At 34.8% G+C, this 24,464-nt stretch overlaps 1 protein-coding gene and 1 non-coding gene across 6 annotated transcripts in view; both read right to left on the reverse strand.

The window, feature by feature from the left end:
- Positions 1-24,464, reverse strand: part of SORCS1 (sortilin related VPS10 domain containing receptor 1) — a 656,026-nt gene that overhangs the window by 331,193 nt on the left and 300,369 nt on the right. The window lies entirely within an intron of this gene.
- On the reverse strand, positions 16,612-16,718 carry LOC125995371 (U6 spliceosomal RNA). The gene has a single exon (XR_007490909.1). It is a non-coding gene; the product is annotated as a U6 spliceosomal RNA (small nuclear RNA).

The raw sequence follows: 24,464 nt of genomic DNA on the forward strand, positions 1-24,464 counted from the left end.
GCCAAGATCGTGATTTACAGATGACTGGCTGCTAGAACCACGACCAGACTGTTTACATCTTGGGACCAATAAAAAAGCCCTATTCTAGGGCTTGAGCTAAGACCTGCACAATTAGCATGATCCCCAGTTCCATAGGTCCGGCAGAGACAATTGTAACGGAAAGGGGATTCTGGAAGCACAAAGAAAGACGCTATTCTAGATGCCATCCTAGGTTCAGTGCAAAGACCAAGACCACCAACCATAGAAGATGGATTAAAATGGCACTGAGGTAACAGAACCTCTAGATTCACAAAGACTGACTTCACCATAAGTCCTACCTCAGGATCTGTACAGATACTGAGACCTCTAAACACAGAGCTCTGATTGTATCACCCTGGACAGAGCAGAAGTCTTCCACACACCAAAAAAAAAAAAAAAAAAAAAACACCACCGGGAGAGTGGTGATCCTGAGTGATCCTGAGCAAAGAGCTGATCCCATGACAATATACTCCAAGGACGGAGAAACCCATATCGCATAGGGCAAGTGAATTTCTTTTCGAATAACCCCAATATTTACTGTGCCAGGGCAGGAGGGAAAAAAACAAAAATACAAAAAACACAAAACCTTGGACATTTTATATATATATATATCTTACCTTCATTTATTATCGTTATTATTATGTTTATTTACCTAGCTATTTTGGTCGATTTCTCTGTTTGGATGTGATTATTGAAATTGTTGTCCCCAATTATTCTTATTTTTTTTCTCTCTTCCTTTCTCTTCTTTCGTTTTATGCTACGCCATGTTTCTTATTTCAAGACCACGGCGTGTTTTTTTTTTTTGTTTGTTTGTTTCTTATTTTTTTTTATTATTATTTTTAATCTGTTTTTTGTGGTGCCTATCGATATAACTGGAGTCCTCACTGGATATTTGACACTTTTTTTGGTACTGGTGGAGTGTTTCACCTTCTTGTTCTCATTCACTTCCCAAATTGATGATGAGAACCTCTAGAAGGATTCTCCCCATTTTCGGGGTATTAGACCCTTACCCCAGTTTATTTACTTTCTCTTTTTCAGGCAAAACCACGTAACTTGAACTAGCCCTGCCCCCACTTACAGGGGGAAATAAGGGAGGCAGCAAGACCAAACTGATGCAAGACTACTAAGTAGTAGGTTAGATACAGAGGGGACCATATATTCTAGCCGCCCTGAGGGGGAGGGAAGAGGAAATGGGAGGTAGGACAAAAACGGAGGGTTAGGGAGGACAATTTGGGGATGGGAAGCCCCCCTGATTTTATGTAAATATGTACCTAAAATATTGTCAACAATATGTTAGCCACTATGATCAAAATAAAAATTATATTAAAAAAATGGGGAGAAAGGGTAAAAAAAAATATTCTGGACTTCACAGACTGAAAGAACATATGTGAACACTTGTGAAAGTTTCCATTTTCATAAAACATTGAAAGGCACTGCTTGATGCAAGTGAACTCATGGAATATTACTTGGGAGAGCTCATCTTATATCTGAATAGAACTTATTCCAAAATCCAGATTCTTCCTGTAATTTTGTAGCCTCTGAAAGTCAACCTAATTAATTTTACCTACATCTATTACTGTATACTTTGCTTTTCAAAATTATATTCATTTAAATTCTCTCAAAATATGTCCTCCAATTCACCTCCATGAAGCAGCATTTTTAATTTTCAATTTTCAGTTGGCTCTATTGTCTTATTGCACTAATATTGCACTAATAATTCCTTCAACACAAGGCCTGTACACTTGAGAACGTTCAGCATTTATTTGCCCACCTTATAAGAAAAGTGATTAGGGGTCACCCTTCTAGAAGAAGCGTGCCAAGGCATGTCATGGTAATGGGCTCCGACCTGCTGAGTGACCATGGGCAAGTTGCCCGATCTCTCAGTGTTGTTCTGTATCTTTAGTAATGCTTATTGACCTCACAATGTTGCTGGTAGGAATCACTAATCATCCTGATTTTGAAATACTTAGTCAATATATAGCACTTTACATATATTTACTAATATACAATGAGCTCATCACATCTGAAAGCCAAAAGATTTTTATGACCACAGAAAACTCTATCTGCACTCCCCAAATATCTGTCAACATCATGCTCAATTGATTTTTTTATTTTATAATTTAAAGATACTCTAATTTGGGAATGGTTTAGGTGTCTTATTCTAATTGAGGGATTGAATTAATGAATCGATTCAGTGAAACATTAGTTACCTAATAGACCAATCAAAAAAAGAAACAGAGATTCTGATACCTAAGTGCCAAAACTATCAGGAAAAACATATAGATGATACTAAAATAAATATATTGCTCAAGAAATCAGATACATTGAGGATAGACCATTATGTAACTATACACTCTTTGATACTAAGGATAAATATTCAATAAGACAACTAAGAATTCTAGTCTCAGTGAATCTAAGCATTTCAGACAAAAGATATTCATTCCTACCAATCAATCTAATTGATATATTTTGTTTAATAAGCATTAGAGAAAAATTACACAAGGAGATAGATAGGTGTGTAGACAGTAGATGTATAGTCTCATAGTTTACTACAACTTAAATGAAAACAGAGAAATTCATTTTAAATGTCAGAAAGAGAAATATAAATACTAGATGAATATACAAAAAGAAGCAAAGGAATAGACAGTACTCCATTAAAAAACTCCAAAGATTTTGCCAACAAAACTTTTAATCATTATGTGTTCCCAAAACAGTTATTATATTAAAGATTCAATACTTCGTATTAATTATACTACAATTATTTTCTTAAGCTTAAATAAATTAATTTAAATAATATGACTTAAATAATTTGATTTAGTATCTGATGCTGTCTTTTCATCTTGGGCCTGGTGATTCCAAAGACATTCTGGCTCTAGATACAGAACAGTGTGACCTTCTTTACATTGAAGCTACTAGTTTTATAATCAGCATAAATAATTCAGGAGTATATAGATGAGCTTTATTATTATCATTTACTTCGATGAGAACCATAGTTGGAGAATTATAGACTTTTTTTTCTTCAATCCATAAAATTCATCCATCACTTTGCATCTAAGGGATCTGCTAGGTTATAAAGTTTCCTATTTATAGCAACGATTTAAAATGAGAATCCGTATTTTGTTCTCTTGACATCTCACCTGAGGTCAAGCACAGGACCTACAGATGGATTTTTAGGGGAAGAGAAACAAAAGTACCTAGCTGAAGATTAATGGCAGTGTAAGTGCTCAAGGGAATATGCTCTCTGGCTGCTTCCAGAAGAAAAATAGTCAGGAATGTGGATGTGTGTCAAAGTTCCACTGAGGGGCAGCACAGAAATGACAGGCAGGGTGACCTGGCTTTTATATATAGGGTACCTGAGTCTAATTCTCTTAAAATGAAATATGAGCTTCTGAAATCTTATTCACAGATGGCCTTGAAAAAAGTGTATTCAAGATATTTTTTAATTTAGCCCATCTTTAGCCTTTAACCAAAGACTATGAGCTAAATTCTCTTCTTACCTCACATTAGAACTTCTGTCATTAGCAGATATTATGACTAAGCCCACTGATTTCATCAATCATCTGTTTTCATGCATATTGTACTAGAGTGAGCATCTCAGGAACAAAGAATAGCTATATATGGTTTCCTCTGCTTGGTACCTGGCACAAACTATAAGTAATTCAGTATTTACCTAGGGTTTCTGATCATGTATTGCTATTGAGAAACAGTTGCTATTTTCATACCTCTGAAACATTTCAACCGTTGTTTACTTTAAAATATGTCTGAAAATCCTGAGGGAAAACTTTTGTTTTGTCACAGCTGGGTTTTATGCTAATTATAAATAATAAATAGAAACAGGGAATTAAACTAAAACAGACTAACTAGGGCCTTAGGACTAGAACATGTATTTGATTATAGGAGAACTCCATTTCAACCAGTATCAAATGAATCCCCAGAATTGCCAGTAGTGATTTCCTAAAACCACTGCAAACAAAATTTTCACTTCACCTACCATTGTGTGGAGAAAGTTTGGGGCAAAGAGCCAGGAATAGCACCTGTGGACTCATTGTTATCCCCAAATACGTAAGTGAATAAAGTATACTAAATACAAGACAATAAAATAAAATAAAATTCAGAGTGCTATTTGTAATTAGAAGCAAAGTTAGGTATCAGCCTTTATTTGAAGAGGTAAATATCTACTAAAATAACGAATAAAGCTTTTAAAAAGAACCCCCCAAAAAGGCAAAATTTGGTGAACTCTGAAAAAATTGGCATATATGTTCTGCTCTTTATAGCAGACTTCTAGCACCTGCTGGATGAGAATTCTGGAGAAAGACACAGCAACATGCAGATTTAAAACAAAACTAATGTCATTGTATACATTTACCAAGACCATATATGCTAATGATAAATCATTTGCTGTCTGCAAAACATATGCTGGTGCTGGGGTATAGTGAAGAGAAATAATGGAGATGTATGCCTGAAAATAAAACAAAAGCTAAAACAAAGCTAAACCAAAATGTGATTTCATCTACAGCACTGGGGCAATGTAGAGTAGTTACTTTTTTGTTTTGCTGAGGTAAAAAACAAGCTCCAGGAAAATTTGTCCATGCTCACATAATTGGCAAAGGCAAAATCCAGTTTTAGACTCTAATGTCCATACTTGCACAGTCTATACCTAATCTGATCCCAACGAACTGCCCAAGAATGGACTAAATATTGTAGGCCTTCTGACACTAAGACTTTACATATGAATATTATTCTCTGTGGTACAATGGTCAGATAATCTAAGACCTACTAGGTCAGATTTTGTTGAGTTATACCATTATGAACAGACCAAGAATATTAAGACTTCGGACAGATTCATGTACAACCAGTGATTCCATGTTGTTAAATTTCTCTTCTCATTCTGTTAACAATATTTAGCAGAGTTGTCATCATCCCTGAGAAGACACTGTATAAGTATGTAATGGTTCAATACCATCATAATGAGGAGTATTTAGAGTACAAGGAAGTTTAGTGACACTTCATGTCATCAAAATTAATTTTCAAATGTTCACCTAGGATTTCATTTTAGCTCACATAAATCTCTAGAAACAATCTCCTATATGTATACTGCAACTTAAATAACTTCCTTTTACTTAGACAATGAGGATTTCATTCCAGACATACCATATGGCTCCTTGAGGCCAGCAAGGAGTAAGTCCTAAGCACCACCAGGTATGGCACCAAACAAACAAAGATTTTGGTAATTTAACCCAGAAAAGTTTATCATTTAAAAAAAATCAAAATAATGACCAAATCACTGAGAGTGTTGTTCACTTGTCTCATTCACTGCTGCTCTTCTTTTGGGCAACATTCTTCCCCATCTTCACCAATATCCATTGGTTTATGATAACCATGACAGCTTCTGTTCTGGGGATTCACACATGGAAGTGCTTAGGGCTCATTCTGAGCCTGGATTCAGGAATCACTCTTGGTGTTGCTTGGGGCATCATATGGAATGCCAGGTATTAAACCTGGGTCTGATGCATGCAAAGCAAGCACACTATCTTGTAGTATTTTTCTGTCCCCCTATTTACAGACTTTCATGCATGAAATGCCCAGACACTATACACTCCTCTAGAGTGTAAGTGTTTCTCCAACAATGTCACAAGGTCCCCATTCACCTCTCCCACCTCCAGCTCAGCTGGTACACTCAGTTCTGTAGACCAACTCTTCAGCTTTATTACCACTAGGCATTTGTTATTCCCTTATATGTTTCTTTATATACCATATATGAGAGAGATCATTTTGTATCTGCCCTTCTCCTTCTGAGTTCATTTAGCATGATATTCTTTAGTTCCATCTATGCATAATGAAAACATGTTCAATTTCACCTTTTCTTATATATGAGTAGGATTCCACTTTTATATACCACCATATTTTCTTTAACTGGTTATTTGTTTTGGGGCATTTCTGCTGTTTCTACATTTTACTGAATAGTACTTCAAGGAACTCACAGCTCTTTGCTTATTGTGTTATATTAAAAACTAATATTTTATTGCATTTGAATTGTATTAATCAATATATATTGTATTTATTTTATATTTCTATTACAATTAGAAGACTTATTTATTTATGTATTTATTTATTTGTGTTTGCTTGTTTTTTGGCCACACCCGGTGACACTCAGGTGTTACTCCTGGCTACGGCTCATAAACTGCTCCTAGCTTGGGGGACCATATGGGATGCTGGAGGATTGAACCTCAGTTTGTCCAAGGTCAGTATGTGCAAGGCAAACACCCTACTGCTGCATCACAGCTCCAGCCCCTGTGTTACTTTATATAACCAGAACTTTGCAAATCTAAGAAAAATAACAAATCAACTGATCCAAAATAGAGAGATTATCCTGTGTTATCTGAACATCCAATATAATTCTGTTTTTAAAAGCAAATGAGTGTCTTGTGCCTATCAACAGCACAAGGGCTATGGCTCTAATCTTGAATACCAATAGTAATTGATGAGTTAAAAGAAAGGAATATCCCCCAAATATTTCTGGGCATGGTCCAAAATCAGAAGAAAAAGAGCATATCAAAGTGAACATTAACATGACTTCAGGTGCACTGGCTGTGTGAAATAGGGAAGTGGACATGCAGAAAGAGATGTGAGAACAGAGATCAAACCTAAATATTGGGGAGTAGAGTAAATATAACCTCAGACCAAGATTTTCAGGATTAGAGTTACAAATAAATTAATAAATATAGTAGACATATAGCTCCTAGAATCCTCAGAGTCTAACTAATCTAATTTTACATTTAAGGAGCCCTAACAAGCAAACCAGCAGTTTCCAGCTGGACTATGACCTATAGAATTGTGAAAATATATTGGGGTGCTTTTTACAGCTTTTTAGAGCTGCTAACTGTGTGGTAATTGGTCAGGCTGCAGTAGAAATCTAATGCAGTTTTATGTAACATATTAGTTCTGAGACAATTGATCATGACAACAATGGGCAGGTGGCAACTATGATGATTGGAATATAAAGTGTCGCCTGTATCCTTATTTGGTTTCTGGGAGAGATATTGATCAGGCTTGGGTGATAGTCTCAAATGAAGTCTCTCTGTCCAAGAGCTCCATTTCACTTATTACACAAGCATGTTTTCTTCTTTCTGACAGGCTCATAAAAAAGAGTTACTGCACGTTAGAAATATTATAGCTAAGAATATTATGAGCTGAAGACTAGCCTTGGAACTGTAAGACTAGCCTTGCAACTATAGAAATTATTTTTCCTATTTTAAGAAAAACAATATCTGAAAGTTTAAATAAACAACATTTCTAAGTTCAGAGGCTTCTATGTTTTGTCATTAAAGGCATTCAAGGTCCAACTCTCTGAATCAGCCTGAAAAATCACATTGCATATAGATAAAGTGAGCCTGTTAGTAATTCAGGTTTTAGGTCTTATTTTCAGGCCTCCTAATTCAAGTTCATTAGAAGTAGTTGGTAACCTACATCTTAAACTTGCTAGTGTTAGAGTCTTCTATTTTGAAATAAAGTTTGGAATCTTTGAATCACTATGAAATAAAGAAATATAGTCAGCAAATAAAAAAAATAAGAAGAAAATGGAACACAAGTTTATGCAAGCATGTAGAATCAGCTGCTACCATAAGAACCAGTTTTATTTATTTTATTTTATTTTTTGTTTTTATTTGGGGCACACCTAGCAAGCACTCAGGGATTACTCGTGGCTTTGCACTGAGAAATCACACTTGGCTGACTGGGGGACCATATAGAATGTTGGGCACTGAATTTGGGTCTGCTACTTGCAAGGAAAATGACGCCCTACCTGCTGTGCTATTGCTCTGTCCCTAAGCACCAAAGAATTTTAAACCAGACTTTAAGAAGCAGAGCAAATGCCATTTAAGAAGAGACAATTGCTTTTGATTTTTTTGTTTCTTGGTCACATCCTGAAGTGCTCAAGTGAGTACTCCTGTCTAAGAGCTAAAGGATCATTCCCAGTGAGGCTAAGGTTACCGTATGAGGTGCCAGGGATCAAATTCAGATTAAATGTGTGCAAGGCAAGTTCCCTATACACGATAGCATCACTCTGGCTCATGACCAAAGACTTTATTTTGGTGGTGGTGAGGGTCAATGCTTTGGCAATGCTCAGGTATTATTCCCTGGCTCTCAGAAACCAGTCCTAATGGTGTTCAGGGGACATCGGGGATGCCATTATTGAACCCAGGTTAGTTGCATGCAAGGCAAATGCTTACCCATTGTCATCACTCTGGCCCTTCATGAAGAAATACTTCTAAACAAAAATACTGTAATGTTCCAAAATAATTTTATAGACAATTAGACTTCCACTCATATCTGACTAGTTTGCTCACAGGTAAAGGGAGGCAATTATTCATTCTTATTTCTTCTATAGAGTTTTTCTCTATAAAATGAACATAATGAATCTAAAGGCTTATGGCTGAAGTGGAGATTAAAAAAAAACTATTACAATTGTGCCAGGTTGTAGTTATCTAATAAATATCTATTCTTCTGTCTGCTCTCAGTTTGAAGCAAAGGTTCCAAGGGTGATAAATAAATTCTAACTCAACTAATCCCCACCCCTGGTCTTTAACCTTTTCAGAAAGAAAAGCTTGCATTCCATTATTTTGTAAAGGCCAGAAAAGGAAATCATTAGCATCTCTTAGTTATGTGTTCCAGTAACATCATTTATGTCAGAAATGCATTTTTGCAAATTGTACCTAATAAAATTTAAGCTTATTCTCTATCTACAGCATGTAATGATGAAGTAAAGAAAAATTGAAGTGAGACAATGAAGGTAATTAGAGACCAGTGGGTTTAACATAGGGATAGGATTAAAATTTGCTGCCAACCTACTAACTATTCTTAGAATAGATCTCTTACCTAGTATCCTAAAAACTCCAGTGGATTGATGATGATTATGGGCCAAGTGCCCTTTGATATGCTTCTATTTATTCAACCAACATGTACTGAACATCTGATTGCATGCCAGCAGGCCCTGCAAATACCCTGGACCAGAAATGAATATTAATTGTGCTATTTCGCTCTGGGATCTTTGAGGATAAGCTCATCCACAGTGAAATCTAAGTAATTCTTTCAGATGCTCAATGGAGGAAGTCAATAAGTAGATCTACTACCTCTAGATGGTATTCAATTGCTTCTCTGTTATTCATATTTCATCTTACTCACCTAGTTTTAAATATAGGGGTAAAATGGCATATCTAAGGTCTTGATAAACTTATTGCTCTAAATTAATAATGTGCTTTGGAGTGTGTCCCAAAATTATTAAACTCTGCTATTGAAACAGGAAATATGCAAACCAATAGTATACCTGTGTTTCAATGAAATTTTATAAATGAAAACAATGACATGCAGAATTTGGTAATAGAATGATAACGAATACCATTCTAGAGTTTAGATTATTTAAATCCAAGATCTTAGCTATTAACTAAGCTTTGTACTATATATTGGCATCTCTATTCAAGGCACACAGTCATGTTCACACTTCATGATAAATCCATAGTTGAGGGTCTGGAAAGATAGTACAGCATATAAGGGGCTTGCTTAGTCAGCCCTGAACACGGAGCCTGAAAGAAACCCCGATCACTGCTTTGTATGATTCTAAATCATGTTCATAAATAATTAAATAAGGCCAGATATGAAGTTCTTAGCTAATAATTGATAATATGCTATAAGTCATTTCTCATATTGCAATTCTATTAACATTTTTTTATTTTTTTCAATGTTGTGCTGCTTAGCATCTGTGAATATCATCAATATGTATTACTAAACTGCAAATTCTTTCCTTCTTTCTGTCTCATTCTAAACACTGTGGGGCATTTTTGTTATGTATTTTTTAAAACATTGAGCTCTTGGATTTTGGGATATAAAAACAAATTCACATTCAATTCCTTAATAGAAGATTCTCAATAGGCAATCCACAACACATTATGGAATGAACAATTTTCTTTCGAATAAAGTCCCCAAATCATGTAAGATAAAACACTAAGTAGTTAAAGCACTTTAACCTCCATATTCTTTCCTCTGTCTCACATAAACTTATGGACATCAATTGGGGTAATTTAAATTTCATTAATAGTATGTGCAACTGATATACATTTAAAAAAATTTAATCATGTCTTAGTGATAAATTTAGCTTAAAGTGAAACTTCACTTAGGACTTCCAAGCAAATCTCTATTGAAAAGGTCAATTTCTAGCAATTGTCAGTTAAATCCCATACCTGACAAGTTAAATTTTTTTACACTTGTCTGCAGAAATAACACTTTTAACACTGATTATCAGTGGTTGTCAATTAAGAAAACTTTCCAGAACAAAAAGATGAAGAACATTTTAAGAAGACCTGAAAATTTATGTATTCTAGTGATAATTGATTTAACAAAAATTTGATCATAAAATAAAATAAAAAAACAAAGCAAACCATGAATGTACTTGATAATAAAATTAGTTCAATGTTTTATTATGTATCATCATTAAGAATATATCAAGTGATACAGGGAAATCTTATATTCTTCCTGAAGCTATTTATCTCACTGAGAAAATAAAAGCCACAAAACTATTGGAAAGTAACAAAAAACTTAGGTGAAGAGTTTAATAAATTCTGGTCTCTGTGTTATGCTAAAGTGTATATATGCTTTGTAGAAGAGAAAATTGTTGTTTTGAATTTCTGGGAAGACTTTATGGAACAGGAAACTATTAAAAGTAGTAAATTTAGATAGATAGTTTATGTTTTATTTGATTTGCATCTCTATGTTTTCTGATTTCCTACATCATACATAAACTATTTTATTCTAAATGGAATAACATTTCTTAGGGGAACTTGCAGAAAATAAAGAAAAACTTTCCATTTCAGTTTCTTCTGGTCAGGGTTCAGTCAAAAATGGTTGAATGATCTGGTCTCTCCTTTTATTTTATTTGTTTTTGTCTTTAAAAGGTTTATATCTTACTATAAAGAAAGAAATCATGGCCAAACATTTAACAATGATATTTTCTAATTAGGTCCTACTAGCAAAGAACTGAGATTTAGAAGTTGTTATGTAAATAATGCATTCATTGTTCTAGCAAAATTTGCTGATAGTCAATAAATAATACTTTATTATTTAATTATGTATTATTTACTAATAATAAATAAAATCAAACACAGTCATGCATGCATACACACACACTAAACACTTCCTCATAAAGTATTGAATGGCAGCACTAAGGAAGCTGTCCCGAGTTACAAAGGAGGCTGTCTTTTTCAAGCCCCCATGATTACTATTGATCTGTTCTACTCATTGCAAGCAACTTTACCAGGCTGGTCCTGAAAGAAAGATTCTTGTTATTAAAAATTGTGAGTAGTTTCTCTGTAGGTATCTTTTATTAGAAGTAAATGTACTAACTTCTAAGCACACAAAACATTTATTCAGAAGGTCCATTCCCATTCCATAGTCTAGAGAACCTCTAATGTCAGCAAGGTTGAGTTAGAGGTACCTACTCTCTATATAGAAACACAACCTATCAGAACTAGTGGAGAGAAAAGAACTATAAATTAAGTAGTTGAATACCTTAGCTAATGTTTATTAAACTAGCATGTGTCTCTGGGGTATGCCAGACACTAATTAGGAGATGTTTAGATAAAGACATTCAGTTTAGAATGATAGTTAAAGGTTGACCACTTTGCATAGAGAAGTCCAGGGTTCAATCCCAGCACCATATGATCCTCTGAGCACTATCCAAAAAAATCCAAAAAAAAAAAAAAAAAAAAAAAAGGAAAATTTAGGATAAATTGTATAAAGATATAGGAGTAACACTGAATACTGAAAACATGGTAGTCCTAATTCAAGAAAAATCAAATGTTCTCAAATAAAATATAAATATCAGATATAAAGGCCCTAAGATTTTATTAATAAAAACACAGTGGAATGTAAATACATACCAGTCACAGTATATAAATGAATATTATAATAAGTTAGTGAGATATAGAACATTGTAAAAAGTTATGGAATTATTGATATAGCAAAGTAAAATGCCATATGAGAAGTTCTATAGTTTTCACTAAGAAATATTTTAGTTTACACTATTTGAGATAAATTCTCTATTTTTTGGCCATACCCAGAGGTATTAAAAGTTTACTTATGGCTCTGTATTCAGGGATTGCTCCAGTAGTGCTCAGGGGACTATATGTACATAATCCCTAAGAATGAATCAGGGATTATCCTTTACAAGGCAAATGCTATAATCCCTATCCATGTCCTCAGTCCTGAATTAATTTTTTTCTACTGATATTTTCTATAATGCTTAAATAATTATAATTTTATTACACAGACATACTTTCCTAAACATAGACAATGCATCAAAAACCGTATTTCTGTGATATTTTTCATATACTTATGTGTATATATATATATATATATATATATATACAAAAGCATATACACATATAACTATATCTAATGTTAAAGTGGCTAGGGAAAAACAGGATGAACCTTTGTATTTCTATTTAATTTGGTATTAGAGCTCAACTGGATGATATAAATCCTTGACTTCTTGGGCTTTGTTTTAGTTAAATGTTAAATGGGGACACTAATGACCTCTCTGTCTTCTTTTATGACGTAAAGGTAATTATAGAGATTTTTTGGTACTTAGACTAAAACCCATGGATTACAAATCACTTTCCCATTATTCAGAAGTTGATTAGAAGTAATATGTATTTTAGATAATTGATGTGAAAAAATGCAATACAAGTTACCTAATAAAGAGTTAAATTTAAAAAATTTCTCACCTCAGAGCCTCTTAAATAAAGTCAGGCTGATAAAGAGTCTGTTGAAAAATCAGAAGCTTTTTGGGGCTTGTGCCCTTTTACTAAGGAAGTTAGGTTTTCCTCCCTCCCTCCCTCCCTCCCTCCCTCCCGCCCGCCCTCCCTCCCTCCCTCCCTCCCTCCCTTCCTTCCTTCCTTCCTTCCTTCCTTCCTTCCTTCCTTCCTTCCTTCCTTCCTTCCTTCCTTCCTTCCTTCCTTCCTTCCTTCCTCCCTCCTTCCCTCAATCAACATAAGAAACAATCAAGATTGCACTGTTTATGATGGATCAGAATTTGTAGAATAGCTGGATCTATGAGTGACCAATAAACATTTTTAATTGAAAGCATTAGATACTACTTGATATTAAATTAGCTTCTATTATTTTATATAAAATAATGATCACTGTAATTTGCTTTGTTGTACCTCTGATATTTTTAAGACATGACCAATTCAAGTGTCACTGTAATGATCAGCTCAGAATTTACCTGGATTCCTCTTGACTATATAGCATTTTTATGCAAAAAACAAAATTATATACTTATGATTCTTAAATTAATTAACTACACACTGGAAAACATTTGAAAAATTTCGAGACATTTAAAGGTGCCACGTTGAGAAAAAAGTCTTTTGGAAATTATTAAAGTTACAATAAACCTTTCTTTTCATCTGAGATAAATTAATAAAAAAAGGTAAACAACAGCTGGGTAGTATATGTTCAGAAATTAGATGAAACTTTTATAGTTTCCCAGATTAATAGGAAAGCCAGTATTTTATTGATTGAGACAATACACTGTGACAACCTGGGGTGAAGCTCCAATCTGCGGTTCCCCAGTATTAAAAAAAGAACCCTTTGGTTTTTAATGCCAAGGTTTTTGGCAGAACCCTGTCCTTTTATTCTATAACTTTCTGAAGTTCTAAGCCAATTCAGCCACTTGTCATCCCATTTTTTTTTTGGAACAGCACTTTTTAATCAAAAATAGAAGACACAAGCATAAGGTCAGTGCAAATTCAAGATTGTCCCACTGCCCATATGGAATGATACCATTTGCAAACTTACAACTTACTCACAACTTACTCATACCATATACACTTTATGAGAGTCATTATGATGGGTGTGTTATTGAAAGAACTGTTTCTCTAGTGGATGGGGGAATTGCCTATAAAAACTCCCAAGATATTCCAAGGGGTCGTAGGAGAAAATGATAATAATAGGAGGCCATAGCACAAAATTAGGGTGCCAAGATTGTAGGAAAGGGAACCACAGAAGAAAGAGTAGGTGAGAAAAAATTAGGTAAAGGTTGGGACACAATGATTTTATGCAAAAAAATCACTACTATATGTTTTGTTTTATATTTGGATATACTATTCATGACATGACTTTACACAGATATTTCTCACAGTGCAATATGCAAAGAACTACTTTCTGGGATAAAAAATGTAGGGTGATTGTAAATATGAATATTTCCGAGCTTTCCAAAATACTAAATGCACTGATGTACAGAGCAAATATCTAGATTTTTAAATAAGCATTCAAGGTGATAATGGTACACACCAAATTATTGAAACACTCTATTACCATATGACATTGTGTGCCTCCAAAGACACTTGAGTGAATTTCACTCCCATCTCATTCTCATTAAGAACTTTGATCGTCAGGTTGTCTTTCATTTTCCCCCTTTATTTATACAGATTGAACTTTTTTTTTAAAATCTCTAAATAATTTAGGGATTGTTTTCCTCTAATAAAATGGCTACACTCCTGATTAAGGAATGTGATAAACCTGCTGTCAATTACCTTAATTGATCTGACAACCTGATTAGAGCCAGAAAGGGAAAGATTTCCTCAGTGGAGCCTTATTAAAAAAGAAATACAAACCAAAACAAAACAAAACAAAGGCCTGTGTAATTAAAATGTGATCGCTGGTGATGAGTATGTAAAATCAGCCCTGAGAGGCTTCACTGATGAGAACACTTTCTAAATGACATCTTAAGAAGACAAAAGAACACAAGATGGCCAAATAAATAAGTAGGCTATTAGGGGAGAAGGTTGAGCAGATATATAAATACACTGCTTTCAATTCTGAACTTGGGAATTGCTTTCAAACCAGTAAGATCCATTCCTGGACTATAGTGAAGAAAATATATTTCCTGGCTACATTTGTGGCACTAATAAACTCAAACTTTGGTAGTTACTGGCATTGTTTGTAATTTATGTGAGTTATTTTGCTCCCTGAATAAAATGTTTGAACTTAAATCTCCATCTCAACAGAATTGAAAGAATTTTCCCATTGGTGCAGAGTTCAGTGTGTTGATACCACATCATATCATTTGCTGTTACTGCAAAAAGGCCAGCCAGCACTCAGCTTGTATTCCAGACTTAAATATCATGCCTTTATGTAACGCTTATGATACATTTTCTTGTCAGACTCATTCTTAGCAGCACACATCTTCTGAGTTTATCATGCACCCTAGAAGTTCACTGGTCATCAAGAATAAAAAAAATCAATATGGTGACTGTTCTATTTAACACAGTAGAAATATCTAGGTCCCAAGAGTACCAAGAAATGGAATATTATTAATTACGATGAACTGTCACATTGGATTGCTTGATTAAACTAATTAATCAAGCTGATGATTGGTCTGGAGGGGATAGGAAGCTGTTTTTACAGTGCACCTGGTAAATTGTGCCCCTTAAAAATTTAAAGGAAAAGTGTTTTTGAATGAGAAAAAAACAAATTAGCACAAGGTTGACAGCATTATCAGAATGAACAATAAATCCTGTGCACAGTAAGTACTAAATATTTTGGATGCATGAGCAGACTTTAGAGTTCCATTGATCTATAAGGATATACTGGTTTCAAAACAGGTACTTTTTAAACAAACTATATAACAGATTAAAGTATTTCCCTACAATGAATCAATATCACATATTTTTGTTTTCATTTCTATATTTCAACGAAATCAATTTATCTTTCAGTTACTTTTGAAAATGTAGAGTCAAAAACTAAAAAATGAAACATTCTTTATTGGAAAATCTATTTCAAAGTCTAACTCACTAAGACAAGTAGTATTTTCATTTCCTTTGGGGTAATCGGGAAACCATCCATTGCATTGTACTGTCCTAATGCAGTCAACAACTTTGTTTTGATTTGGACCAATTCACTCCAAGTGTAAGACTCTGCCCTGGACCAAATATATATATTAACCTAACTATACTTCCATATCTTTAACTAAATGTCCAATGGTTAATATACATTGTGAGTTCACTTTTAGATTGATCTGCAGCTGTAAAATTGAATAATATGTTGAAGCCCCTGTAGCAAAATGAACTAGGACAGTAGTAAATAAGCTACTATGTGGTCCTAAAATTAAGTAACTGTTCTAATAAGTTTGTAACCACATAGAGTTGTTTATTATAATTTGAATAGTTTTTCTTATTATTGTTTAGGTAATAGTACTTCAATAGTGTTAATATTTGTATTATTAATGTACAAATGCATTAATATGAAATATACATATATACATATGATTCATCATTTTATTTTAATTAATCAGTATTTAATTATTTTAAGTAGATGTGGTTTTTATTCAAATCAAATACACCCAAGGCTATACCTCTCTCATGGCATAGTATTAGGTGGAACAGTTCCAAACAATCATTATCATCTCAATCTTTTACTACATTTCACTATTCCATGTCAGCACTCATCAAAGTGTTCTCACAGATCACAACCTTTATCCTTTAATATCAAAAGGTGTATAAATACATGTTGGTACTTATAAAGGTTCATAATGATTCATTCTTTATTTTTATGGAATGCTTCACGGATTTGTGTGTCATCCTTGCACAGGGACCATGCTGATCTTCTCTGTATCTTTCCAATTTTAGTATATGTGCTGCTGAAGCGAGCACAATGATCCATGCTTTTACTCTTTCATTTACATACCCTTTCAAATTATTTCAAAACCTTTCATAAAGTATCCTTTAAGCACTATTTAAAAAGAATAGTTCCACAGACAGGAGTGGTAGCACAGAGATTAAGACACTTGCCTTTCACTCAGCTCCAGGAGTGGCAATGATTTGAATCTCCTCACTATGATGCCCTCAAGACCTCAGTCTTTTTCACTGAGCAGAGAGCCAGGTACAAGCCTTTTGTACCCCCAGAGTAGTTCTTTTTTGCAGTCCTAAATTTTGCAGTTTACAATAAAAACACTCTTATGAAATTAAGATAAATGAAACTTAGCATAGATAAATTAAAATTTATCATATTATAAATGATGCACTGAACACATCTTAAAAGAGGATTTTATAGTTTCTAACATATCCCTCGTAAAATTAAGGGGGAAGGTTCATTTGGAAATACTAGCAACTGTCTATCTCATCTGATAATAAAACTTTTGTTATCAGATACCAAATTTGGTCACATCCCCATACACCAAATTTGGCCACAAAACATTCACAGGAGGAAAATGTGACTGGCACAGCATAAGAAAAGGAGGAGTAGAGAGAGAGTTCAGCTCAAATGACAAACTAAACATTTTTATTCAATACTTCAAACTCTCCAAAAATGGATAATTATCTCCTTGCTCTTCAGGCCAGCAGCATGAATCTGAATGCATCATCAGTACTGATATAAAACATGAGTTTGCAAGTAAACAGGAAGTTTATCTTATAAAATAGAGGTTTTATATTACATAGAAGTTACTCATTAATAACAGAATGGACTTCCAAATACTTTTGACAGCTGTGGCTTTTTCACTGACATAAAGAATTTCTTAAAGGAGAAGGAAGTCAGGAATTTTTCAACAAATCCAATTCCATTTATTTTTCAGAGGGTTAGTGGAGAAATAGCAGGTGGCAAATTTAGTTTTAGCTAATAACATTTGATCATGTGAGATGTTTTATTTCCAAAGTCAATATAACTTAATGAACAGCAAATTGAGAAAATCTGTCACTATACAGGGAGTTAGTAAGGCATATGTATTTAGGTATATGGGACGTGTGTGTGTTTATAGAGAACAGAAAGACATTTGAAGGAACATTGAAGAGCATTAATGTTATCTAATTTGTGTAGGAAAATTATTAAGACACTGGTTTCAATCTCCATCAAGGGCGATATGGTTGGAAAGAGCATCTTTCTTAAATGACGGAAGTGTGATAATCTCAAATCTGTGACGTAAAATAAGGTTCTTACAAAATGATCTCAAGACTGACAGCTGCAATTTTGGAGACTTCCAGCTGGGATTATAAAGATTGTTTGGGGAAAACCTGTATATTTTATCAAGAAACAGTAGAAATTGGAAGAGCTGTCAAAATGATCATTTCCACAAAGGACAAGTAGTTTCTTCTGAGATTCATAAAGCTATACTTCTTTTTAGATATTTGTAATAGCAGATACCATACTTTGGTGGATCAAACAAAAAAACCTTGTCATTTTCTCACCTTACTGGGATTACAAAAAGTCTAAACTCTGAAATAAGAGTCCAGATCGGACAAGGGGTGGGGCCAGAGCAATGGCCCAAGTGGTAGGGAATTTGCCTTGCAAGCACTAAACTAGGAAGAATCACAGTTTGATCCCCTGGCATCCCATATGGTCCCCCAAGTCAGGAGCGATTTCTGAGTACATAGCCAGGAGTAACCCCTGAGCATCACTGGGTGTGACCCAAAATAGAAAAAAATATTTGGAAAATGGGATGGAGAACTAGTACAGCAGGTAGGGTATTGCCTTCCATGTAGTCACCCAAATTTAATCCTGGCATCCAATATGGTTACCTAATATCTACCAACAGTGACCCTGAGCATAAAGCCAAGAGTAAACTTTGAAGACTGCTGGGATTGACCCAAAAATTACAACAACAAATGTATTCTAGCTAGAAACACTATTAAAATTCTTGTGAACAGTGAGCATGTTCATATGGTATGTATATTCATATGAGGGGATTACACAAGTATACATGCAAATATTAGTTTTTCAGACTAAAATATAATACAGTGGGAAGGGTGTTTGCTTTTCTCATGGTTGACCTGTTCTCCATCTCTGGAATCCCTTATGGTTCCCAAAACCTACACAAAATAATTCCTGAATGTAGAGCCAGACTCCTAAGCAGTTCCCAGTGTGGGCCAAAACAAAAACAAAAAAAATTAAATTTTCTCATAAGAAATCTGGGCCCGGAGAGATAGCATGGAGGTAAGGCATTTGCCTTTCATGCAGAAGGTTGGAGGTTTGAATCCCGGCATCCCATATGGTCCCCTGAGCCTGCCAGGAGCGATTTCTGAGCATAGAGCCAGGAATAACCTCTGAATGCTGCTGGGTGTGACCCAAAAACCAAAAAAAAAGAAAAGAAAAAGAAATGTACGGTAATCCAGATGAATTCCTGAAAGACATACTCAGGTAAACTGAGTGTAGGTTGCGATTTTAGATTATATTTACCTTAATTCATTTTCAAATTCAATTAGATTACAAAGTTACAAGTTTTTCCTGTCCCATGCATATAGCACGAATTTTTGAAACTTCTTGAGACACAAAAGAAATGATTCAAAGCATAATTCTAGAAAGCTTCACACAAAGAAATGGAATCATGTCACCTCTTTATGAATTCAAAGGTTTTGTAAGGTCAAAATGATAATCTTACCTAATGAATTTATAGATTCAATGATTTGTTCTAATTAAAATACCCAAGACAAATTTTAGAGAAAGACAAAATGCTATTGAAGTTTTTATGAAGTAACAAGATCTCCTGAATAATCAGAGCAATTTAGAGAAAATGAAGATGGGAGGTTTCTCTACCCAACTTTAATTTATAATATAAAAATATATTAAGCAAAATAGTTTGGTACTGGAATAAAGATAGGTTTTCAGAACAATAGTATAGTTCTGCAAGTCCAGAGACAGAAATTAGATACATGGATCACTCACTTATTGTCTAGGATAGTCAAAAAAAAACAAATAAATAAAAGAGAGAAACAATAAAATTGAGAGAGAGAGAGAAAGAGAGAGAGAGAGAGAGAGAGAGAGAGAGAGAGAGAGAGAGAGAGAGAGAGACTGGAGCTATAGCAGCATGATAAGGCCTTTGTCTTGCATGTGGCCAACCCTAGATAGATTCCAATTAGATTCCTGGCATCCCATATGATCCCCCAGGCCTGCCAGGAGCGACTTCTGAGTGCAGAGCCACGAGTAACACCGAGTGCTACTGGAAAAAAAAATGTCGTGTAAATGCTAATCTACCCTTTCTAGAAAACAATATCAACATCTTACAGTAAACTAACAATTGAACTTCATATAATCCAGCAATTCCATTTCAAAGCATCTACCCAAAGGACTCAAAGTTCTATTCTAAAAAGACAGTTAAACCCTATGTTCATTAGAGCACTACAGACTATAGTCAAAATCTGGAAACAATTCTAGTCCAAGAGCAGATGACTACATAAAGAAACTATAATGTATATAAACACTGTGGGATATTATTTTGATGTGATAAAAATTACCTGAAACAATAAAATTTTTTACTACATGGATGGATCTGGAGGGTACCATGCCGAGCAAAAATAGTCAGAGGAAAAAGACAGATAGAGAATCACCTCAGTCACATGTAAAATATAAAGAAACATACCTAGGGAATAAAAAATGGCTACACAATAATAGGTCAAGAGAACTGGTCTATTGAACTGGTTTTAGAATGGTAGGGAGGAGCATTGGAGAATGACAATAGTCAATGGTGATGGGAAATAGACACTCTAGAGAGGAAGGTGTATTTAAGTATTATATGCATGAGACCTTATCATTAAGGAAATTGTAAAGCTTTCAGTTTTTCAAATGAAAATTGTTTTTTTTTTATTTGTTTTGTTTTGTTTTGTTTTGCACTCTGGCATGGTATAATTTCAGGACCGAGACTATTGTGTGGTGCTTGTCTTTATTGCTGTAATGCTCACTGGATATTTTATTTGATATTTCTTTCTGTATTGTCGCAGTATTTCACTTATCTTTTTCCTGTCCTCTCTCAAACTGAGGTTGAAAGCCTCTAGAAGGACTCTGCCCATTTTCAGCTTATTTGATTTTTTTACCCCATTCTATTACTTTTCTTTCCTTCAAACAAAACCACATAACTTGAACTATCTAGCCCCGCCTCTCAAATAGAGGGGGGAAACAAGGGAGGGTACCGGTGCCAAACAGATATATGATCACTAGTAGTAAGCTAGACACAGAGGGAACCACTTACTCTAGCAGCCCAGTGGTGAAGGTAGGGGATAGGGGTTGCAGGAAGGGAATGGGGGTGGAGGGAGGACAAATTTGGTGGTGGGAATTCTCCTGATTCAATGTTAATATGTACCTAAAATACTACTGTGAAAGATATTTAAGCCAATATGGTCAAAATAAAATTAAAAAATAATTGGTTTTTGTTAATTTTTTAAAGAGAGAGTATGAACTCCCCCAGAGAGAAATTAAAATTCTTTTAGGATTTACACACACACACACACACACACACACACACACACACACACACACACAGTCGGATTTCTCTGATAGATAAGAATTTTCAGATTGTAGTAGAAGAGTAAAGACTGAAATGTTGGAGGTCTTCTTTCATATTATTGCAACATTTATTTCGGGTGGATATTTTCCTCTCCTTAGGGGGTACAATCTACTTAGAAGGATGCTCTGGTGTCTTTCAGAGTCTTTTTTCTTTAGGTCCCAGGAGAACTCTACTTTTGGACTGGCTCAAAGGGGCATTCCGAGTAACTTCTATTGTTTACATTATATTTAGGCTTTAATACTTCCTGATAAATTAGAACTATCAACAAGGATTGTCATTTGGACTTCCTCTATATATAGTGCATGCCTACTAATAAAATATTACTCTATTTTCTTAAGAAAGGAGAGGCCAGAGAGAAATATTGTAAGTTACTTGTCTGGCAGTCAGCCAACTCAGGCCGGGTCTCTCAGGACTGAGAGATAGTACAATGTGTAAGAAGAAAGATTTTCATCCCTTTTGATAAGTGCCCTGAACAGCACCAGGTGTGGCTGTCAAATCAAATAAAGAAATATAGAAGACTCATACATTACAACAGGAATAGATATGGCAAATATTTTTTGTTCAGTGAAATAGGCTGCCAAGAAAGAAAAATAATCTTCCACTAATTTAAGAAATCTTAGTAGTCAAATTTATCGAACAAAGTAGTGTGAAAGTTGGGCCAGGAGAGATAGCACAGCAGTGTTTGCCTTGCAAGCAGCCAATCCAGGACCTAAGGTGGTTGGTTCGAATCCTGGTGTCCCGTATGGTCCCCCGTGCCTGCCAGGAGCTATTTCTGAGCAGACAGCCAGGAGTAACCCCTGAGCACTGGCGGGTGTGCCCCCCCCCCCGAAAAAATAGTAATTTGGCAAAGTAGTGTGAAAGTTATAGACATTAAAGGGGAGATGTTCACTGTTAAAAAATCGCTTTTTAAGGTGAAAGGCTTTAGATATACCAATGGAAAATTCTTGAGACCTATAACACTACAATGCTTGACACACTGCTGAACTGTACACTTAAAAATGTAAATTTGTGAATGTAAGATGAAAACCTTGGTAGTGCTTTTTAACATGATTTTGCACAAAAACATAAAAAATACAGATATATTTGATCTAATTCCTGAAAATTTTCCCAACTAAAACACCTTAAAAGATATTCAATCTGTAATTTAATAATACTGAATTTATAGAAATTAAATAGCTCAAAATTACTCAGGAATCAAATAGCTCAAAATTTCTCAGGAAGTCATACACACAAAAATTCATATTCTCAATTACCAGTTTATGCCATGAAATATTGTTTGATTAATATACTGGACCAATGAAATCGTGAACTTTTAGGAGGAAACTAATTGTTCATCATCAATCTGCTGTTTTCTTTCTTAGCCCTCTTTCTATGTAACTTAAACTCTGTCCACAGGAAAGAAATATGATTTTTCTATTTATTCTCTATAAACTTAAATCAGAGTCTTTGGAAATCGTCATTAAAATTACATCAATATTTGTACTTAAACTTTTCTACCATTCTGCACTAGAAATCTCTCTCTGTCTCTGTCTCTGTCTCTCTCTGTGCCCTCTGCCCTCACTTTCCCCATCATTTTTTCCTTCATTACATTCAAATGGTTAAAAACACTACTGCTTTGATTTCTATTGTGGAATTTAAAGGGATCAGCGTTTTTTGATTTATAGTAGGAAAATCCACAGCATAATCCTACAATCAAACTTAGCTAATGGAGCACACTGACCCAGGATTTTAAACTTAAAGTTAGAACATAAAATGGGTTCATTCTTTTAGAACTTGGGAATTTGCTATCATCATCCTGTTCTGATCCACTCTAAAGTGCCAACTTTCCAGATCACCAATGAAGACTTGGCCATGTAAGTTGACATCCCCTACTATGAATTCTGTTAAGTGTCAATTATCCTACAAATAAACCCCTCTTAAATTAAATATGCCACAGTAAGTTCCTGTCTGTGTGGCCAAGAAACACTATCTAACAAGTTGCAAGGTCACTTCAAAAAGCAACCTGTGTGTGTATGGTTGCCATCTCAACAAAGTCTTGGAACATTTGAAAGCTTTGAATCCCTATGGATCTTTTCTGAAAAGGTTTTAGAAAACATCACCCTGCTACTTTCAGTCGTGTCATTTTTCTCTGCAGATTTCTTTAATTCCATGCCGCTTTCAAGCCCAATGATGTCCCTAACAATATTAAAATAAACCCACCTACAGTACTGAGCCTGCTAATCATCCTCCCACATAATTAGATGTCTGACAGCCAACTTCTTTAGCAGGCTTTCTGTCCTTCTGTCAGGTTTGCTAAGTAGGAGTTCTACAGGTAAATTAGAAACTAGTTAACTGCCCACCTCCATAATCTTTCTCTGCATATTTGGAAAAGAACAACCATTCTCACCATGATAAAATCAGCATGGCACAGGAAGCAAGCATCCATAATTTAAAAAGTAGCCACAGACAGTGATTAAAAAATAAACTTTTTGCGTGGGGGTGCTGAATGGTTTCCCTCGGGGTGTATTTCTAATTTACAATGCCCAGAAGACAAAGTAGGGCTGGCAGGAGCCAGAGTCAGGCTTGTGGGGGAGTGAGAGACACTCCTTGGATTACTGGCTTGATTGCATCATTTTGTTAGATTCTCTATTCTTTTAAATTTCGCAATGATATAGCTCTTGATTTTATTTATCATTCTCATGGCTCCTGATTGTATTTATCATTCTCATAGTTTCATCCCTGGTCTAAGCCATTTATTTCTGCCTTTACCTTTTACCTTATAAACCTGAAGACATGATTACTTACTCACTATCCCCAGGTATAGAACAGGGCTACTGCATGGACTGGGGCTATTCTTATAAGACTAATGCTGGTTTTTACTTTAAATTTATTTCAATATTTTCTAGATATTTTTTAATATTCAAATAACTTAAAAGTTTATCAGGATTCCTTCCTTCCTTCCCTCCTTCCCTCCCTCCCTCCCTCCCTTTCTCCCTCCTTCCTTTTTATTTCTTTGTTGCCAGCCCACCTGTGTTCAGGCTTTATTCCTGAACTTTTAAGTTCTGTGCTCATAGGTCACTACTGGCAGGGCACTGGGGTCCATATATGGTGCCTGGGATTGAACTTGGTCAGCCTCATGCAAAGCAAA

Source organism: Suncus etruscus, chromosome 17 (assembly GCF_024139225.1).
Source record: "Suncus etruscus isolate mSunEtr1 chromosome 17, mSunEtr1.pri.cur, whole genome shotgun sequence".
NCBI lineage: Eukaryota > Metazoa > Chordata > Mammalia > Eulipotyphla > Soricidae > Suncus > Suncus etruscus.